At 41.7% G+C, this 11,588-nt stretch overlaps 1 protein-coding gene across 11 annotated transcripts in view; it reads left to right on the top strand.

Moving 5' to 3' along the window:
• Positions 1-59: 59 nt before the first annotated feature.
• Positions 60-11,588, top strand: part of ANKS3 (ankyrin repeat and sterile alpha motif domain containing 3) — a 48,868-nt gene continuing 37,339 nt past the window's right edge. For 9 of the 11 annotated variants that reach the window (XR_002787599.2, XR_002787598.2, XM_003417640.4 and 6 more), the window contains exon 1: positions 61-193. The gene's annotated coding sequence lies outside the window, so the exon portion shown is untranslated. Of the gene's footprint in view, positions 194-237; positions 6,074-11,588 lie in introns of those variants that run through there. The other 2 variants (XM_064295512.1, XM_064295515.1) reach the window with 2 other exon arrangements.

Genomic DNA, 11,588 nt, shown 5'->3' with positions numbered 1-11,588 from the left:
GCCCTTCTGCAACCACTTCCGGGGCGGGCAGCGGGGCCGACCAGCTGGGAGCTGTGGTGGCGGCGGCGCGGAGGGAATCCCGAGCGCGCGCTGCCCAAGATCGCGGCCCGGGTCGAGGGAGCGCGGCGAACGGCCTGCGGGATTGGTGGCGGCGGCGGCCCGAGGGTGGCCCTAGGCCTGAGGCCCACCGCAGGTAGGCTCTGCGGCTTCCAGGCTGCCAGGTGCCGGCACCTGCGCCCGCCGAGGCCCAGCCCTGTCACCTGCTCCGCGTATGACTTTATGATCCGACCTTCCTTTTCTCTAGCTGTTCAGTGAGGATAATAATGCCTTGTGAATTATAGGGTTACAGCGGGGAGGCGACAGGGGATGCCCCCGAAGCGTCGAGACAGGTTGTTAACTAGGATGAGTGTTGTGAGTCTTGATAGCCCGCTCCCTGCTGCAAGCTCCCCGGGTCGTCGTAACTCCCTATGTCCTGGCGGGAGGGGGTGCCCTGTGGGCCTGACAGTGGACCACCAGCGTCATTTATTCTAAGTAGTTATTTGTGGGTTTACTTTAAAAGTAACGGATATTTAGCATTTAAAAAATAGACAGAATCGAAGATAGACAATTAAAAGGTCCTATCTCCAGTTCTGGAGCCCTGGTGGCTCAGTGGTTAAGAGCTGGGCGGCTAACCAAAAGGTGAGCAGTTTGAAATCACCACCCGCTCCTTGGAAATCCTATGGGGCAGTTCTACTCTGTCCTATGGGGCCGCTATGACTCAGAATCGACTGGACCGCGGTGGGTATCTCCAGTTCTCCTTCCTGAAGATGAGTTCTGGAAGCAGTACACAAAAAGTTTTCTACTGTGTATAAATATGTGTGTGAATGTGATCCCATTTTATTAATAATTTATTTCCCACGTGTTGTAGAGCATCTGTCAGAAATGTGGTAGGGTGGTAAGGAAATAACGGTAGCTTTATCACTTGGTGGTGCAAATAGCTGCTAACTGAAAGGTTTAGCCATTCATAGGTGCCAAGGAACAAAGGCCTGGTGCTCTACTTCTGAAAAATCAGCCATTGACAGCTTGATGGAGCACAGTTCTACTCAGACACATGAGGGGTTGCCATGACTTGGAATTGACTGGAGGTGGCAGATTTGTAGCCCCGTAGCACCCACATCCTCTCTCTGTAGGTTTCTCGAGTCGGGATCTGGTTCTGATTGGCCCTCAGCACTCTGAAGGGTCCTGGATATGTGAGTGTCCTGTCAGTGGCAAGATCACATGGGCCCCACCCTGAAGGAGGCATTTGAAGTAGAAGACACACCCCCACAGAAGGCTTGAGGGGTGTATTGAGAATGGCCCTGAACTGTCAGCTTATTTGGACCCTTGTCCAGGCTCTGTTGGCCAGGACTGTTGACGGTGGGCTTTTGGATCTTCCAGGTGAGGGGTAGGTGATCTCAGGTCCTGCCAGTGTGAAGACGCTGTGGTTCCAGGAAGCAGGGGTTTGCCCTTAACTTTGTAATGTGTTTGCCCCATCGCACACACAGGTACTCTCCCCAAGGGACTTTAAATTCTTCGTTCCCCCACGTTGGTGCCTTTTTTGTTGTTTGACCATCTTAGCTGTCATCCGGGAGTCGAAAGTGTTCTTTAGAGACTGAGATCTTAATGGCATTTGTGTGAACTACGATGGTGTCTGTAGCCTTTAGGTCATTTGAACATCATATGGCCTTCTTTGTTTTCTCCTCTCGCTTTCTTGATCTTTTCCACCCTCAGTAAAAAGAAGATATCGCTCCTGGCCCTAAGGGTTCCACTAGAAAGCTAATGACTTGGTCTTCATTAAGTTGGGATTCCTGGAATAAAGGACCATGCTGGTTTGCCATTACCAGCCTTGTCCCATCTCAGGGGAAGTGTCCTCCAGATTTATCCACCTGGCACATCCCCCTCACCTTGCCCTCTTCCAGGGAATGCTTAGAGGAATTTCTAGTCACCTGACATTTGCTGAGCACCAACCACATCCTAGTTTCTGTTTCAGGGCTTTCTTTTCATTTTTTAAAAATCTATTTTTAAAATTCTCACACTCATGTTGATGTTCGGATTTATGAGTCGTAACAGATGCTTAGAGTCATTTATCTACCACTACAATCAAGATACAGAACAGCTCCATCACCCGGAAAATTCCCTCCTGTTGCCCCTTTGTGGTGTGCCCCTTCCCACCCTGTACCACTGATCTGTCCTCCAACTCTGTGGCTTTGGTTTTTCCCAAATGCCATATAAAAGGAAGCATACAGTAGGCAGCCTGTTGAGTTTGGCTTCCATTTAGTGTAATGCATTTGAGATTCATCCATGTGTTGCATGTATCAACTGTTCCTTCCTCTTTATTGCTGAGTAGCCTTCCATTGTATGGATGTACCACAGTGTTTTCACCCATTCTTCCATGTGTTTTTAACAGCAGCCCTGGGAGGTATTAGGAATACCCCCATTAGACAGTGAGGAGCAAGAGACTTGGAGATGCTAAAGAACTAAGTTGTGTTGTTGGTGTTTTTTTGTTTAATTGTGGTGAAAACATACATAACATACGCCGTCTCAACAGTTACTACAAGTACAGTTCAGTGACATTGATTACATTCAAGTTGTGCACCCATCTCACTATCCTTTTCCAACATTGTTCCACCACCATTAACATAAACTCACTGCCCCCTAAGCAAACACTCCCCCTTTCCACCCCACCCCGTAACCACTTAATAAGCTTTGGTTTCTATGTATTTGCTTATTTCATGTGAATGAATTCATATAGTATTCGTCCTTTTATGACTAGCGTATCTCACTCAGCATGATGTTTTCAAGGTTCATCCATGTTGTGGCATGCATTAGGACCCCATTTCTCTTTATGGCTGGGTAGTATTCCATGGTGTGTATATTCTACATTTTGCTTATCCAGTCATCTGTTGGTGGACGTTTAGATTGTTTCCACCTTTTGGCTATCGTGAAAAGTGCTGCAGTGAACATTCGTGTACATTTTTGCATTCCTGCTTTCACGTCTTCTGGGCATATACCTAGGATTGGGATTGTTGGGTCATATGGTAGTTCTGTAAAGTATTATAAGGACATGTGCAAAGAGCTGGAGATGGAAAACCAAAAGGGAAGAACGTGCTTGGCGTTTCTCAAGCTGAAAGAACTGAAGAAAAAATTCAAGCCTCGAGTTACAATAGTGAAGGATTCTATGGGGAAAATATTAAATGACCCAGGAAGCATCAAAAGAAGATGGAAGGAATACACAGTCATTATACCAAAAAGAATTAGTCGATGTTCAACCATTTCAAGAGGTAGCATATGATCAGGAACCGATGGTACTGAAGGAAGAAGTCCATGCTGCTCTGAAGGCACTGGCAAGAAACAAGACTGTAGGAATTGATGGAATATCAGTTGAGATGTTTCAACAAACAGATGCAGGACTGGAGGTGCTCACTCGTCTGTGCCAAGAAATATGGAAGACAGTTTCCTGGTCAACTGACTGGAAGAGATCCATATTTATGCCTGTTCCCAAGAAAGGTGATCCAACCCAATGTGAAAATTATAGAACAATATCAATATCACACGCAAGCAAAATTTTGCTGAAGATCATTCAGAAACAGCTGCAGCAGTATATCGACAGGGAACTGCCAGAAATTCAGGCCAGTTTCAGAAGAGGACTTGGAACCAGGGATATCATTGCTGATGTCAGATGGATCTTGGCTGAAAGCAGAGAATACCAGAAGGATGTTTCCCTGTGTTTTATTGACTATGCAAAGGCATTCGACTGTATGGATCGTAACAAATTATGGATAACATTGTGAAGAATGGGAATTCCCAAACACTTAATTGTGCTCATGAGGAACCTTTACATAGATCAAGAGGCATTTGTTTGGACAGAACAAGGGGATACTGATTGGTTTAAAGTCAGGAAAGGTGTGTGTCAGGGTTGCATAATTTCACCATACCTATTCAGTCTGTTTGCTGAGCAAATACTACGAGAAGCTGGACTATATGAAGAAGAACAGGGCATCAGGATTGGAGGAAGAGTCATTAACAACCTGCATTGTGCAGATGACACAACCTTGCTTGCTGAAAGTGAAGAGGACTTGAAGCACTTACCAGTGAAGATCAAAGACTATAGCCTTCAGTATGAATTGCACCTCAACATAAAGAAAACAGAAATCCTCACAACTGGACCAGTGAGCAACATCATTATAAATGGAGAAAAGATTGAAGTTGTCAAGGATTTCATTTTACTTGGATCCACAATCAACAGCCATGGAAGCAGCAGTCAAGAAATCAAGAGATGCATTGCATTGGGTAAATCTGCTGCAAAGGACCTCTTTAAAGTGTCGAAAAGCGAAGATGTCACCTTGAGGACTAAGGTGTACCTGACCCAAGCCATGGTATTTTCAGTCACATCATATGCATGTGAAAGCTGGACAATGAATAAGGAAGACTGAAGAATTGACGCCTTTGAATTGTGGTGTTGGTGAAGAATATATAGTATACCGTGGACTGCCAAAAGAACGAACAAATCTGTCTTAGAAGAACTACAACCAGAATGTTCCTTAGAAGCAAGAATGGCGAGACTGTGTCTTACATACTTTGGACATGTTGTCAGAAGGGATCAGTCCCTGGAGAAGGACATCATGCTTGGCAAAGTACAGGGTTAGCGGAAAAGAGGAAGACCATCAACGAGGTGGATTGACATGGTGGTTGCAACAGTGAGCTCAAGCATAACAATGATTGTAAGAATGGTGCAGGCTTGAGGCTGCGTTGGCATCTCCTGTCTGGAGGGGGGATGGGAGGATAGAGGGAGCTGGAAGCTGGCAAAATTGTCACGAAAGGAGAGACTGGAAGGGCTGACTAGTTAGGGGGAGAGCAAGTGGGGGTATGGAGTAAGGTGTATATAAACTTATATGTGACAGTCTGACTTGATTTGTAAACATTCACTTGAAGCTCAATAAAAGTTAAAACAAAAAAAAAAAAGAATGGTGCAGGACCGGGCAGTGTTTTGTTTTGTTGTGCATAGGGTCGGAACCAACTTGGCAGCACCGAATAACAAGCAATAGTGGTAGTTCTATGTTCAACTTTTTGAGGAAACTTTAAACTGTTTTTCACAATGGCTGTACCATTTTGGATTTTTACCTGCAATGGATGAGGGTTCCAGTGTTTCCACATCCTCACCAATACTTGTTGTTTTCCAGTTTTTTGATCATTGCCATTCTAATAGGAGTAAGGTGATAATCTCATTGTGGTTTGATTTGCACCTCTGTCCTATAGGGTCGCTGTGAGTCGGCACTGGGTTTTTTTTAATGCCTAATGAGGTGCGCTGGTGGTGCAGTGCTTAAGCGCTTGGCTGTTAACTGAAAGATTAGTGGTTCAAACCTACCAGCCACGCCATGGGAAAGATGGCATTCTGCTTCTGTAAAAGATTTACAACCTTGGAAATCCTATGGAGCAGTTCTGCTTTGTCCTGTAAAGTGGCTATGAGTTGGAATTGACCGAACGGCAGTGGGTTTAATGACTAATGAGTCAGAATAGATTCCATGACAGTAGGTTTGGTGTTTGTTTTAATGGCTAATGAAGGAGCCCTGATTGCACAATGGTTAAGCACTTGACTGCTAACTGAAAGGTTGATGGTTTGAACTCACCAGCCACTCCACTGGAGAAAAGACCTGGCGATCTGCTCCCATAAAGATTAAAAAAGATTACAGCCTAAGAAACCCTATAGGCCAGTTCTGCTCTGTCCTGTAGGGTTGCTGTGACTCAACAGCACACAATAACAAAAACAATGGCTAATGATATTGAACACCTCATGTGCTTGTTGGCCATTTAGATACCCTCTTGTGAAATATCTGTTCAGTTTGTCTTTTTATTGTTAAGTTATAGACTTTTAAAAAAAAATAATTTTTATTGTGCCTTAAGTGAAAGTTTACAAATCAAGTCAGTCTCTCACATATAAACTTATATACACCTTACAGCAGTTCAAATCCGCCAGGCGCTCCTTGGAAACTCTATGGGGCAGTTCTACTCTGTCCTATAGGGTCGCTATGAGTTGGAATCGACTCAACGGCACTGGGTAGGTTTTTTGTATATACTCCCATTTACTCTCCCCCTAATGAGTCAGCCTGCTCCCTCCTTCCAGTCTCTCCTTTCGTGACCATTTTGCCAATTTCTAACCCCCTCCACCCTCCCATCTCCCCTCCAGACAGGAAATGCCAACATAGTCTCAAGTGTCCACATGGTGCAAGTAGCTCACTCCTCATCAGCATCTCTCTTCAACGCATTGTCCAGTCCAATCCATGTCTCAAGCGTTGGCTTCGGGAATGGTTCCTGTCCTGGGCCAACAGAAGGTTTGGGGACCCTGACCACCGGGGTCCTTCTACTCTCAGTCAGACCATTAAGTCTGGTCTTTTATGAGACTTTGGGGTCTGCATCCCACTGTTCTCCTGTTCCCTCCGGGGTTCTCTGTTGTGTTCTCTGTCAGGGCAGTCATCGGTTGTCGCCGGGCACCATCAAGTTCTTCTGGTCTCAGGATGATGTAGTCTCTAGTTCATGTTGCCCTTTCTGTCTCTTGGGCTCATAATTACCTTGTGAGCTTGGTGTTCTTCATTCTCCTTTGATCCTGGTGGGTTGAGACTCATTGATGCATCTTAGATGGCCGCTTGCTAGTGTTTAAGACCTCAGACGCCGCACTTCAATGTGGGATGCAGCATGTTTTTTTAATAGATTTTATTTTGCCAATTGACTTAGATGTCCCCTGAAGCCATAGTTCCCAAACCCCTGCCTCTGCTTTGCTGACTTTCGAAGCATTCAGTTTATTCAGGAAACTTCTTTGCTTTTGCTTTAGTCCAGTTGTGTTGACCTCTCCTGTATTGAGTGTTGTCCTTCCCTTCACCTAAAGTAGGTCTTATCTACTATCTAATAAGTAAATAACCCTCTCCCACCCTCCCTCCCTCCCCCCCTCTATTAACCACAAAAGAATGTGTTCTTCTCAGTTTAAACTGTTTCTCAAGATATTATAATAGCGGTTTTATACAACGTTTGTCCTTTTGCAACTGTCTAATTTCACTCAGCATAATGCCTTCCAGGTTCCTCCATGTTATGAAATGTTTCACAGATTCCTCACTGTTGTTTATTGATGCGTAGTATTCCATTGTGTGAATATACCACAATTTATTTATCCATTCATCCGTTGATGGACACCTTGGTTGCTTCCATCTTTTTGGTATTGTAAACAGTGCTGCAATAAACATGGGTGTGCATATGTCTGTTCGCGTGAAGGCTCTTATTTCTCTAGGATATATTCTGAGGAGTGGGATTGCTCGATCGTATGGTAGTTCTATTTCTAGCTTTTTAAGGAAGCACCAAATCGATTTCCAAAGTGGTTGTTCCATTTGACATTCCCACCATCAGTGTAGAAGTGTTCCAATCTCACCACATCCTCTCCAACATTTATTATTTTGTGTTTTTTGGATTAATGCCAGCCTTGTTGGAGTGAGATGGAATCTCATTGTAGTTTTAATTTGCATTTCTCTCATGGCTAATGATCAAGAGCATTTCCTCATGTACCTGTTAGTCGCCTGAATGTCTTCTTTAGTGAAGTGCCTGTTCATATCCTTTGCCCAATTTTTAATTGGGTTGTTTGTCTTTTTGTGGTTGAGTTTTAGCAGAATCATGTAGATTTTAGAGATCAGGCACTGGTCAGAGATGTCGTAGCTGAAAAATTTTTTCCCAGTCTGTAGGTGGTCTTTTTATTCTTTTGGTGAAGTCTTTAGATGAACATAGGTGTTTGATTTTTAGGTGCTCCCAGTTAACAGGTTTCTCTTCGTCATTTTTAGTAATGTTTTATATTCTGTTTATGCCTTGTATTAGGGCTCTAACGTTGTCCCTATTTTTTCTTCCATGATCTTTATCGCTTTAGACTTTATATTTAGATCTTTGATCCATTTGGAGTTAGTTTTTATGCATGGTGTGAGGTATGGGTCCTGTTTCATTTTTTTACAGATGGATATCCAGTTATGCCAGCACCATTTGTTAAAAAGACTCTATTTTCCCCAATTAAGTGTCACTGGCCCTTTGTCAAATATCAGCTGCTCATATGTGAATGGATTTATATCTGAGTTCTCAATTCTGTTCCATTGGTCTATGTGTCTGTTGTTGTACCAGTACCAGGCTGTTTTAACTACTGTGGCTGTATAATATGTTCTAAAATCAGGTAGAGTGAGGCCTCCCACTGTGTTCTTCTTTTTCAGTAATGCTTTACTTACCCGGGGCTTCTTTCCCTTCCATATAAAGCTGGTGATTTGTTTCTCCGTCACATTAAAAAGATGTAGCTGGAATTTGGATCAGAAGTGCATTGTATATGTAGATGGCTTTTGGTAGAACAGACATTTTTATAATGTTAAGTCTTCCTGTCCATGAGGAAGGTATGTTTTTCCACTTATATAGGTCCCTTTTAGTTTCTTGCAGTAGTACCTTGTAGTTTTCTTTGTACAGGTCTTTTACATCTTTGGTAAGATTTATTCCTAAGTATTTTATCTTCTTGGGGGCTACTGTGAATGGTGTTGATTTGGTGATTTCCTCTTGAATGTTCTTTTTGTTGATGTAGAGGAATCCAAGTGATTTTTGTATGTTTATCTTGTAACCTGAAACTCTGCTCAACTCTTCTATTAGTTTCAGTAGTTTTCTGGAGGATTCCTTAGGGTTTTCTGTGTGTAAGATCATGTTGCCTGCAAATAGAGATAATTTTACTTCTTCCTTGCCAATCCGATGTCCTTTATTTCTTTGTCTAGCCTAATTGCTCTGGCTAGGCCTTCCAGCACAATTTTGAATAAGAGCAGAGATAAAGGGCATCCTTGTCTAGTTCCTGTTCTCAGCAGAAATGCTTTCAGGCTCTCTCCATTTAGGATGATGTTGGCTGTTGGCTTTGTATAGGTGCCCTTTATTATGTTGAGGAATTTTCTTTCTATTTCTATTTTGCTGAGAGTTTTTATCATGAATGAGTGTTGGACTTTATCAAATGCCTTTTCTGCATCAATTGATAAGATCATGTGGTTTTCGTCTTTTGTTTTTTTTATATGGTGGATTACATTAATTGTTTTTCTGGTATTGAACCAACCTTGCATACCTGGTATAAATCCCACTTGGTCATGGTGAATTATTTCTTTGATATGTTATTGAATTCTATTGGCTAAAGTTCTGTTGAGGATTTTTGCATCTATGTTCATGAGAGATATAGGTCTATAATTTTCTTTTTTTTGTGGTATCCTTACCTGGTTTTGGTATCAGGGATATGCTGGCTTCACAGAGTGAGTTACGTAGTATTCCATCCTGTTCTATGCTTCGAAATACCTTTAGTAGTAGTGGTGTTAACTCTTCTCTGAAAGTTTGGTAGAACTCTGCAGTGAAGCCGCCCGGGCCAGGGCTTTTTTTTTTTTGTTGGGAGTTTTTTGATTACCTTTTCCATGTCTTTTTTTTGTAGTGGGTCTATTTAGTTGTTCTACTTCTGATTGTGTTAGTTTAGGTAGGTAGTGTGTTTCTAGGAATTCAGCCATTTCTTGCAGGTTTTCAAATTTGTTAGAGTACAATTTTCCATAGTAATCTGATATAATTCTTTTAATTTCAGTTGGGTCTGTTGTGATATGGCCCCTCTCATTTATTATTCAGGTTATTTGTTTCCTTTCCTGTATTTCTTTAGTCAGTCTGGCCAGTGGTTTATCAATTTTGTTAAGTTTTTCAAAGAACCAGCTTTTGGCTTTGTTAATTTTTTCAGTTGGTTTTCTGTTCTCTAATTCATTTAATTCTGCTCTAATTTTTATTATTTGTTTTCTTCTGGTGCCTGATGGATTCTTTTGTTGCTTGCTTTCTATTTGTTCAATCTGTAGGGACATTTCTCTGATTTTGGCTCTTTCTTCTTTATGTATGTGTGCATTTATCGATATAAATTGACCTCCGAGCACTGCTTTCGCTGTGTCCCAGAGGTTTTGATAGGAAGTGTTTTCAGTCTCGTTGCATTCTATGAATTTCTTTACTCCCTCCTTAATGTCTTCTATAACCCAGTCTTTTCTGAGTTATAGACATTTTTAAAAAATATATTTTAGGTGTTAGAGACTTGTCTGATATATGATTCCCGAAAATTTTCTCCGAATCTGTAAGCTGTCTCTTCACTTTTTGATAAAGTCCTTTGATGAAAAAAAGTATTTAATTTTTTTGAGGTCCCATTTATCTGTTTTTTGCTACTTGTGCTTCTGTTGTCGTAACTGATAATGCATTGTTAAAAACTAGGTTCTACAGCCTTGTCCCTACATTTTCTTCGAAGAATTCTACGGTTTTAGTTTTTATATTTAGGTCCCTGTTCTGTTGTGAATCGGTTTTCGTGTATGGTATGAGGCATGGGTCCTTCTTCATTCTTCTGCATGTGGAAATCCAATTTTCCGAGCACCATTTATTGAAGAGACTGTTCCTTCTCCATTAAGTGGACTTAGCACCCTTGTCAGAAATCAGCTGATCGTAGATGTGTGGATTTATTTTGAATGCTCAATTCTATTCCATATATGTCTTTAAGTATATCTGTAGCAGGCTGTTGTAATTAGTGTGGTTTTATAGTATGTTTTGAAATCAGGAAGTGCAAGTCCTTCTACTTTATTCTTCTTTGTCAAGATTAGTTATTTGGGGTCCCTTGCCCTTCTTATAGAGTTGAAGATTGGCTTTTCTATTTCTCTAAAGAAGGCTGTTGGAATTTTGATGGGAATTACATTGAATTTATAGATTACTTCACGTAGCGTCTTAGTTACTGAGTGGTGCTATAACAGAAATACCACAAGTACATGGCTTTAACAAATAGAAATTTATTTTTTCACAGTTTAGGAGGCTAGAAGTCCAAATTCAGGGTACTGGCTCTAGGGGAAGTCTTTCTCTCTGTCAACACTGGGAGAAGATCCTTGTCTCTTTCCAGCATCTATTCCTTGGTGATCATGTAGCATGGCATCAGTCTACTCCCATCTTTCCTTGCTTGCTAGGTTGCTTGCTCAATCTGCTCTTTTATATCTCAAAAAGATTGATTTAAGACATACCCTATACTAACACTGCCTCCTTAACAAAACAGAGAAATCCATTCCCAAATGGGATTATAACCACAGGTATAGTAGAATCTATAACATATATTTTTAGGGGGCACAATTCAGTCTAAACAGATAATACTGACATCTTCACTATATTAAGCCTTCCACTACGTGAACACAGAATGGCCTTCCATTTATTTAGGCCTTCTTTGATTTCTTTTAGGAATGTTTTATAGTTTTCTGTGTACAAGTTTTTTATCTTTCTGGCTAAATTTATTCCCAGGTACTTTATTCTTTTAGGTGCTGTTATAAATGAGAATGTGTCCTTAATTTCCTTTTCAGCTTGCTCATTGCTGGTATATAGAAACCTGACTGATTGCTGTGTGGTGACCTCGTACCCTGCCACCTTGCTGAATTCATTGATTAATGCCAGTAGCTTTCTTGTATAGAATCATGTCATCTGTGAAAAGGGGTAATTTTACTTCCTCCTTCCTGATTTAGATGCTTTTTTTTCTTATCCTAATTGCCCTG

This window comes from Loxodonta africana, chromosome 12 (assembly GCF_030014295.1).
Source record: "Loxodonta africana isolate mLoxAfr1 chromosome 12, mLoxAfr1.hap2, whole genome shotgun sequence".
NCBI classification, from domain to species: Eukaryota; Metazoa; Chordata; class Mammalia; order Proboscidea; family Elephantidae; genus Loxodonta; species Loxodonta africana.
This window is presented reverse-complemented; position numbering and strand designations above follow the sequence as displayed.